Source organism: Zingiber officinale, chromosome 5A, assembly GCF_018446385.1.
Source record: "Zingiber officinale cultivar Zhangliang chromosome 5A, Zo_v1.1, whole genome shotgun sequence".
Classification (NCBI taxonomy): domain Eukaryota; kingdom Viridiplantae; phylum Streptophyta; class Magnoliopsida; order Zingiberales; family Zingiberaceae; genus Zingiber; species Zingiber officinale.
In genome coordinates, this window is record NC_055994.1 from 107,500,854 (window position 1) to 107,511,087 (window position 10,234).

The 10,234-nt window shown below is 34.3% G+C and overlaps 1 long non-coding RNA gene across 2 annotated transcripts; it reads left to right on the forward strand.

Moving 5' to 3' along the window:
• Positions 1 to 693: 693 nt before the first annotated feature.
• LOC121983113 lies at positions 694 to 1,822 on the forward strand. Of its 2 annotated transcripts, none has more exons than XR_006112388.1 (3): positions 694 to 942; positions 1,109 to 1,242; positions 1,462 to 1,822. It is a non-coding gene; the product is annotated as an uncharacterized LOC121983113 (long non-coding RNA). The 2 variants fall into 2 exon arrangements; XR_006112389.1 differs by having other exon boundaries at positions 1,123 to 1,242; positions 1,462 to 1,821.
• Positions 1,823 to 10,234: the final 8,412 nt, after the last annotated feature.

The window sequence follows — 10,234 nt, forward strand, 5'->3', positions numbered from 1 at the left end:
TCTATGAGTTAATTAGAGCACCTTTTTAGGTACTGTCATCATTGATTTAATATCACTCCATGGATGATCATTGATGATTCATACAATAGTGTTGCAATAAATAAAGTTAGAATTAATTTTCAAAACTCCTCATTCCTATTTTTTATTTCAATGAATCTCATTCCTATTCTTATTCCCTTTCATAAATCAAGCGCCCCCCTAGGATAATGAATCCATGGAATCCACCATCAATCCCCAAACCAAACCCCCATTTTCAATTTCTTTTCCATTCTCCACTCTCATTCCATCCAACCAAGCCCCTAAGTTACGTGTTTGATTCAAAATTATTATCGATAACTTTAATTATCAATCTAAGAATATCAATAAAAATCTTATTTAATTTAGGTAATCGGTGATTCTTGAATAATAATTCATGCCCTATATGCTAGAAAATATATATATAATCCGGAATTAAAAACTTTAGAAAATAAGTGTTTGGTTTGTCGTGAAAAATACAAACCAAATATATTTTTTATTTTTTCATAAAATAAAAATAAAAAATAATATAGAAAATACCAATCAAAACACTCAAATTTTTTTAATTCCAAAATTAACAAAAAAAAATCAAAAATTAACAAATTTTTTTCAAAAATATCTTTCGATATTTACCCTTTGAAAAAAAAATACCCATTAAATGACAATCCGCCCGCTCAAGCTATTACACCCACTTTCTCGATCACGAAAACCGTTGACTCCTGAACTCGCGAAACCGTAGCAGCGATTTGAAGTCGACCGTGAAACCCTAACGACGTTCAAAGGCGTCCCGACTCACGATCTTGTGTGAATTTCTCTTGATGCTTTCTCGTGTAGCTGCAGATTCAGCCGTAGTAAATGTAATTATGATGATATCTTTGTGAGAAATACGATATAGAAACTCTTCTGCCTTCAAGTGACAAGTGGAAGGTGAGACACTGCTCTTTGAATTCTATTGATTTTGTCCGTTCATTTCTAAGTGTCTACAAGGCGACCTGTGTCTTTGAAAGTTTGCCAAATTTCAAATGCTTTGTAGCTTTCCTGTGAATTTTCAGCTGACAGAATTGGTATTTTAATTTTCGTCAAAATCCCTCAGATTCATTTATGCAGGAATGAATAGGGGAGTTGGATGCTAATGGCCGAATATGGGGAGTACCATATCGGTGGGGAACTATGGTTATAGCACACAAGGAAAACAAATTTAGAAAGCACAATTTAAAGCCAATTGAGGTAATTCATGTTTTAAGTACACGAACACCACTATTTCCATTCATTTTTCATAATGAGAAGTGAATTCTTTGTGCTATACATTTCTGTTTTTGTTCTGCTTCATTCGATTCTTTGCATCTAGATTAGGAATAAAAATGTTTTCTCTTTGAAGGAAATTAAATTTGCATGCATCCGATTTCACTTCTCATATGATGATCTAGGATACTTGAATTATCGCAGGATTGGAGTGATTTATGGAGAGATGAGCTTGCTGGGAAGATTGGAGGCTTCATACAACACCAAAGACATTGAAAAACAAGCTTCTGGAGGGAGGAAAGAAGTGCTACGTCATTTTGGATTGAACTTGGATGATATATTATTTTATGTTTATCAAAATTGCTAGTTGAATTAGGTGTGACATCTTATATCGAACAAACATTTCAATTTACTATGAAGTTGTAATAAGAGAAGTAACAAACTCTTTTACTGGGAGATCAGGATTAGCTTTACCCAGCTTTTTGAAATTTCTGTCTGGTGACGAGATACAACTATGTTTCTGTAGTTTTGTTTGTCGGGTGATGAGAGAACAACTATGTTTGTGTAGTTTTGTTTGTCTGGTGATGAGATACAACTATGTTTCACTCCTGGAATCATCTCTTATGTTTTCTTCACAGGATTTCATCTCTTACAAACAGGATTTCATTCCTTACCCCGCTTTTAAGTATTTATATGTGATATTTTATTTTAAAAATAAAGTTGTATTTTTGAAAATTATATATATCTTATTAGGAAATCAATTGGTAAATGTGAAACTAATGAGAGATGTTTCGCAAATTGTATCACTAAAATATAATAATTTTATATTATTTTTCATATTTATTATAATATTGATAATATTGAAATCGTAATATTTAGGTTTGGTTGTAGAATGTATTGTTCATAATAAAAAATAAATATTAAAAAAATATAAAGTTTAAAAAGAAAAAAAGAATAATAATATAGATTTTTGATTTTGTCATCAATAAATTTTTGTTACATTGCTTAAGTTGAACTAAAAATTATATTTTATTCTATCTAATACTTACATAACTAAAATTATATATGGTAATTTGAATTAAACATACCTTAAAAGATTATTTGCATCCGGATTAACAAAAATCATTATTGAAAAGTAAAAAATCATCAACATAGAATGAGAAAATAAACGTGGTGTCAATCTTATCATATTTTAAGTATGATTGTTTTGATGTTTGTTTAAGACTATAATGAATTCCTTCAATTTATATGTTATAGGTTCTTGTCAAGTTCCTTAAAGTCATCATTTACATTGCCTCTCCTAAATATCTATGAAGGAATGGAGAGGTTATTCAAGAAAAATTAAAAGTAATCAAATTCATATATTAAATGGCTTTGGAGTTTTTTTAACGCAAAGAGGGTGGGGGCAGTTAGGGTTAGCCATGTGTAGTCAACAAAATCTACTGCAAACAATTTTCATTAAGCATGAGTTAAGACTCTATTCGTGAGGTTAGGGATGTAAGTGTTTGAGAATGAGCTATAAACATGCTAAGAGATCTTTAGCTGATATGGAGCAATAAAACTTCGAGATAAGTTAGTAAACCTATCCAAGGGGTTTGAGTTTGGAGAAGTCTTGAGGGGAATGTGGACATAGTGTCCCAACTAAATAAGCAATTGTCAAAAAAAAAAAAAAAAAAAAAAAAAAAAAACGTTTTTTTATATGTCGGAGATTCCTAGAGAAATTGAAATTGCTCAAGTCTTTAAATACACATTTTATCAAGAAGCTTGAGATTTGGATAAGGAGAGGAGAGAAGTTGCAAATGACCAAATGATGTGTTTATGGTGAAAAAAAAATAATGGAAGATGACAAATGTCTAGATTTAAATAAGTTAAATATGTTGGTGCAATCGGCTTCTAGTTATGATTGATCAAGTTCAAGTTGATTTGAGTTATGTTTCGATGTTTGATCAATATATTAGACATCAAGTAGGTCAAGATTGATCAGATATTTAACAATCGATCAATACGTTAGTCAGAGATGACTGAAAATCAATAGGGAGTTAACAAGAGAAAAGTCCAAATGGATTATGGTTGACCAAGCAATTGGTGGTTAAAAGTCCAATAGGGAGTTGGCAAGAGAAAAGTCCAAGTAAATCACAGATAATCGAGCACTTGGCGGTCAGAAGTTCAATAGGGAGTTGACAAAGGTGAAGTTTAAGTGGATCATGAAAAACTGGACATTTAGCATAAGTACGGAAGTTCAAATAAGTCAAGGAAAATTGGATGTTGACAAATGGCAAAGTCTCGACAAGTCAAAGTTGATCGGAAGTTGATCAATAGAAAGTCTCGGTAGGTCAAAGTTAACCAGATGTTAGGTAAAGAAAATTCTAATAGGTTCAGGTCAACAAAATACTATGCAAGGCGATGATTCAGTTTTGGTAAGACTAAAACAGGAATATCAATTGATTGATAGGATGTATCAATCGACTAATGAACACTAAACTCTGAAATTAGGATTTGCTATAGTAATCTGCTAAGTATTGTGAACAATAGTATGCTATAGAAACTATTAACAATAATTGCTACATTAATAGTCTACTGATGGGTTTAGGAGTGAGAAAAATATCAAAATATATCGTACATACAATACAGATATATATCATTCATACTGAAAACTTCGACAAACTGAAAATTTTAGTACGGTCTTATACCGTACCATACTTTTCGATATTGATACAAGATTTACCAAAATATTGAATAAATTCTTTTCGTAAATGTGCTGGATTTTAAAATCCAACACCACCTTTGGTATTGGTTTTTGAAATATAATATCGCTATGATTTATGATAAACTTGATACCAAACAATTATGATGGATAATTGGGCAAATATATATTTTTTTTCTTTTATAATTTTGGTATATCAAAAATACTGAAATACCGAATAATTTTGGGATGAACAGTATGGAATTTAACTATATTGAAAATTCGATATACCGAAGTTTTGGTATACTAAACATTTGACATATCGAAGTTTTGCTATACTAAAATTTTGATATGGTATTAATATATATGTTTCAAATACTGAAATTTTTTGTACAATATACCGTATGATATAAAAATTTTGGCATGGTATGATATATCATCCCTAGATAAGTTTGATCAGTCGATTGATGACGTTATAGCAACGAACAGAGGCTTCATAAATTGCTTGAAAAACTCAACTGATCGTAATCAGTCAATTGATAGAGTGCATTATTTGACTGATGTCATTGTTCAAGGGAGCAGAGGTTTAGAACTCAACTGGCTAGTTCGATTGATGGCTCAAAGTTGATTGATAAGGTTTGAAAATCAACTAGTGATTGTTAAACTGAGTGGAAAGAGCCACTCTGCAGGTTTAAATGGTCGAATTCTCTACAACAATCGACTTGTGAAGGCTAGCAGTTGATTACAAGGCAGAACTCAACCCAAACAACAACCCTATAAAAGAGAATTTCGAGTTGATTTGAAGAGCAGATTCTTAGAGTATTTGGAGATGAAGTGTTGTGTTGGTTCAAGAAACATCATATGATCAAACCTAAATTTTGATGTTGGCAAATGATTAAAAGTTAAGTCTGTTTGAAGTTTGATATGTTTATTAAGCTTACAAAAAAGTCCTAGTTGATGCTAGACAAGGTAGACTTGGTCGGAGGAACTAGCCAGGAAGTCTTGGCAGATGAAGGACATCAGGTATGAAATCCTGAGGTCGAGGATACCAGACAGAAAGCCTTGGGGGTTGAGAACACTAAGCAGAAAGTGTAGAAGGATCGAAAACCAGAGGTCTAGCGGAAAGTCGTGAGAGTCCAAATCAAGCTGAGAAAAAGTCTAAACAGATATAGTGTACCAAGGTACCAAATAAACTCTCCCAAGCGAAGTTGTGAGGACGCACTCTCAGAAAGAGAGCAGTAGGCATTAATCCACTATGATGCAGGGTCAATAACTAGAAAATGACTAGAATCAGAGACTCCAAGCGCCAGGAGACTGAAGGTCCAAGCGCCCTAATGGCTCAGAATCCAACCTTGCATCAAGATGAGGTGGCATGCCCTGATTGGGCGGTGCATGTCAGCAACCAGGCACCCGGAAGGGATCCCGACATCTGAAAAGGATCTAAGCACCTGAAGAAGGATAAGTCACACCTGGATAGAGCTTCGTCTTATTCACGTCACGTCAGTAGTCCAAGCACCAGAAAGGGTTCCAAGCGCCCGGAGATGGATAATTTGTGACAATGTCGAATTGTATGAGGCCGAGCTGTGGGTGACCAGGGCTAGTCCAGGCACCTAGAATCAACTTTAAAAGGGGCTTCTATTGGCATAGCGGGGCCAACAAGAGGATGGTGAATTGCCTAAAAAAATAAATCTCTTTCTCGATCCTTCGATTAAATTAGACTCGCACAATAATAATAATAATAAATTAAGTGAACAACTAAATAAAAGAAAGTAAGAGGACAATCCTATTTACTTCGTTACAACCTGGGTGGTTGTTAATCCAAAGCGTTGAAAAAAGCTCCACTAAAATTTTCCTTTGTTGCAGGCGGAGAAACCTCTTATAAAAGTTCATAGCGCAAAAGAAAGACTAAGAAAGTGTACAATATTTGTTGTTCAAGTTGTGTGGTATTTCCTAACTCCAGAGGTCTTTTTATAGCCCCTAAAAAATGTTGGAGCAATCACAATGGTCCGTGCGACCATGTGTTTTGGTGTTTGGGCAAAGGGTTTAAGTTAGGTTCACCCTTATTATTTGATATGTGTACTTGAGTTGTGCAGGACTGCAGGATACACATGTGACTCAGGTTGACGGCTTCAGGTCTAGTGAAGGATGGAGCATCCGAGGGACTGTGGACAAGGCAGCAAGGACAAGAGCCGATGGAAGCGACTTCGAGGCATACGCGAAGGACACTGTAGCAGTCAACTGATGCACTGTAGCAGTCGACTGGTGCACTGTAGCGTCGATTGGTAGAGAACCGTTGAGAGAGCCGTTGGGTTGGCACCAGTCGACTGGTAACGGCCAAATCAGCTTATTGATTTCTTCCAAGCTCTATAAGAAAGAGCTTGGGATAACCGACCAAGGTGACGAAATTAGACTTGGTTAAAACCTAATTAGTAGTCACCAAAGTGCTCAAGGTCTCTTGTGTCCAAGTGTTCTTGGTTGGTGTTGTGGTGAGGTTTCTCCACCCACAAGGAGTTGCTTGAGTAGCCGGAGTTTGCCGGAGGCTAATCCACCAAAGGATCGGGATCGTCCACCTTACGGACAGCCGTGGAGTAGGAGCATCATCTCCGAACCACGTTACATCGACGTGCATTGGTTTGCTTGTTCTTTTCTTTGTCATTAGTTTTTGTATTCATAATTAGTATTTGTATTTCCGCTTGCGCACTAACGAATATGTAGGAAGCAAGTAATTGGGGGCGCAGTTCATTCAACCCCCCTTCTAGCCGGCCGCAAGATCCCCTACAAAAAATTCTATCTAAGGCTAAAAGGCACCTTCAATAGGCTGAAAGGCGCCTCCAACGTGGCAAGCTTTATCCGTGTGAAGATAAAACTTTATCTTCGCCAACGGTCATTGGAAGGTGCCTTCAATAGCTTGGAAGGCACCTTCGATAAAAAGTACGAAGGCGGCGCTTCCAAGCCATGGAAGGCGCCTTCTATATGATAGATCAACTCCTTTGCTGATCTCTTCGCACGGGTGATGCTCCGATTAACCGGAGTTGAGCTCACCTGAACCCAACTCTGACCTTCTCCTCGAACAGCTTTCCTCCCTAGCTTCTCGTCCCTCAGACCGCCGTACGTGTCCTTTTCATCCGTCGGTATACTTTTTCGCAGCACCTCGTCTTTTGGATGCACCGAGCCGGTCGACTCCCTTCCTGTGTCATCCTTCTCGCTGGCTGCATTTTTCGTTCGATTTCTTGTGTTCCTAAGCTCCTGTACATTTAGACACAAGGATCAAATACACAGGACCTACCTTAACTTGCTGACCACACAAAAACTACCACAGAATACTTATAATCTCCCCCTTTTTGATATACATCAACCCAAGTTAAGTTAGGGTTAAATAGCAATAAAATAATATAGTAAAGTAATGCATTAAACAAGTTAATTATAAAATAAATACAAGAATAAAAATTATGAAAATTATTTTAACTCTCTCTTAACTTTTACTTATTTTTTCTCCTTTGATCACATCAAAAAAATAGAAAAAAAAATACTCTAATAGTTAAAAAAAATGGAAAAATAAAGTAAACTATCAGAAAATTTTTAAAATTTTTTTGAGGGGTACATTACAATGATTAACAATAAGATGATATTTTTCAGAAATAATTTTTTAAAAAATATTCTATTTTTTCTAATTAATCTCCTATTTTGAAAAAATAATGTTAAAATTTACTTATCGATTTTGAAAAATCCTAAAAAGTTTTGTCAATCTTAACCAGACAATGTTAGATTAGTATAAAAATTCACACGAAGAAATAGTTTGTATTTGAAAAGAAATAAATTATTTCAGTACAGAAGCTAATTTTTGTAAATAAATCTTAAAAAATATTTTTTAACAATAAAAAATTCTACTATTTTTCTTGGATGTGTAAAACGCATTGTTAAACAGTAGAAAAATAAAATTTTCAAAATTTCTATTTTTTTTACATTTTTAATATTAATAATTATTTTTTATAAAATAATTTAGAATAATTCAAACATTATTCACAAAATTCAAACATATTTGTAATGATAGAGAATATCATGTTTCATCACAGAAAAATAAGATTTTCAAAATTTAAGTTTGTGAAATAATTTTAGATTTTAAAGTATGATTTTCATCAATATTTTTTTTAAAAAATAACTCAACAGTAGAAAAAAATTGAAAAAAAAATCTGTTTATAAATTAAATCATCAGATAGTATAGGAAAAAAATTTTATCTTGAAACATGAACAGAAAAAAAGATATTTTTCTAATTAAGACAATTTCTATCCTAATAATTAAAAAAAATTAAAGTTTAATCTAAAAAAGATTTTGGAACTCAATATAAGTTCCTTCGGATTTACTAAAAATTTGGGAGGTACATAATTTTTAAAAATTTTCTTAATTTACCCCTAGTGGTTTCTAATGTACTAGTTGATTCTACCACAATTTCTAAATTTTGATTTTTTAAAATCATTTAAACATGCATGGCCATTTTTTAACTTTTTGATTTCTATTTCAATTTTTTGTTTTCTATGTTTAAATTATCAAACATATCTAAGAGGTATGAATTTACTAAATTTAATTTTAACATAGCATTCTCTCTTTCTAATTATACTATATTCTTAGATAACATTTTGATAAATTCAAAAGATTACTTGAGAGATAGTGCACGTACCTCACTCACCTCGTGTTCTGATGCTATCCCTTTATCGCAGCTTTCTTTTGAAGATCCTCCCCTTTCGTTGATGCTCATCTCTGAGGAACTTTCGACGTTCCTCTGGTGATTTGCCATTAGGGCTAGTCTAGCATAAGCTTTAATCTCGGACTCGGACTCGGACGATGACGTTTCATCCCAATTGGCTTTTAAGATCTTGTGCTTTGATTTTGTTGGTATGTTGCCCTTGTCTTTCTCCTTCTTCTTTAGTTTAGGGCAATTGTTCTCGATGCGTCCTTCTTCTTAGCATTTGTAGCATCGAACCTTCCTTTTGCTCCAAAAGTATTTTTTTCACCTACGACTTATTAAATTTATTAGATCTAATGAACTTACTAAAATTTTTTACCAATAATGTTATTTCATCTTCGTTGATTGATTCTTCGGAGTTTAGATCTGTTTCGCCTTTCTAGTTGGCCTTTAGAGCTATGTTGTGGGCTGTCTTTTCTTCTTTATTTCGTAAGCCTACACATCTTGATTTGTAAAGTTCAAAAGTGGAAAACAGATATTTTAATGAACTAACTTCGAGGTCTTTAGATATATAAAATAAGTCAACTCTAGATGTCTACTCGGGTGTCCTAGGAAATACATTTAAAGCGTACCTTAATGAATCTCGGTTCGTTACCTTTTCTCCGAGATTCGTGAGTCCGGTGATAAGTTCTTTGATCCTCGAGTGCAAATGTACGACTGTTTTGTCTTCTTCCATCCGAAGGTTTGTTAGTTGGTTCCGGAGTAGGTCCCGTCTCAAGAGCTTTGCTTCGGAAGTTCCTTCGTGTAGCTCTAGGAACTTCTCTCAAAGTTCCTTTGCTGATTCGTAATATCCGATCCGATTGACTTCCTGGGGTGGAAGTACACTGAGTAGGTGGAATTTGGCTCGTCCGTTCGCTACAAAGTCGGCTTGATCTTTTTTGGTCCACTGGTACTCTTCTTTTTCGACTCCTTGTTGATCCTTGGAAGCTACAAAACCATATTTAATAAGTAAGAGCAATTCAAAGTCTATTTTGAAAAATACTTCCATGCATTTTTTCTATGTCACAAAATCCCCCTCAAACTTTGGCAGGTATATTGTTAGTCCGGCCATCGTCTCGGTATTTCAGTCGATGGTCAATCCTTCTAAGGCGTTCTGACTTTGATATCCCTTATTGGCGCAGCGGGGCTGACAAGAGAAGGGCGAATTGCCTAAAAAAAAAAAACCCCCCCCTTTCTCGATCCTTTGATTATATTAGACTCGCACCATAACAATAATGAATTAAGTGAACAACTAAATTAAAGAAAGTAAAAGGACAATTCTATTTACTTGGTTACAACTTGAGTAGTTGTTAATCCAAAGCATTGAAGAAAGCTCTACTAAAATTCTCCTTTGTTGCAGGTGGAGAAGTCTTTTATAGAAGTTGATAGCTCAAAAGAAAGACTAGGAAAGTGTACAATACTTGTTCTTCAAGTTGTGTTATATTTCTTAGCTCCAGGAGTCTTTTTATAACCCTTGAAAAATTCTATCCGAGGCTGGAAAGCGTCTTCAATAGGCTGGAAGATGCCTCCAACATGACAAACTTTATTCGTGCAAAGATAAAACTTTATTTTC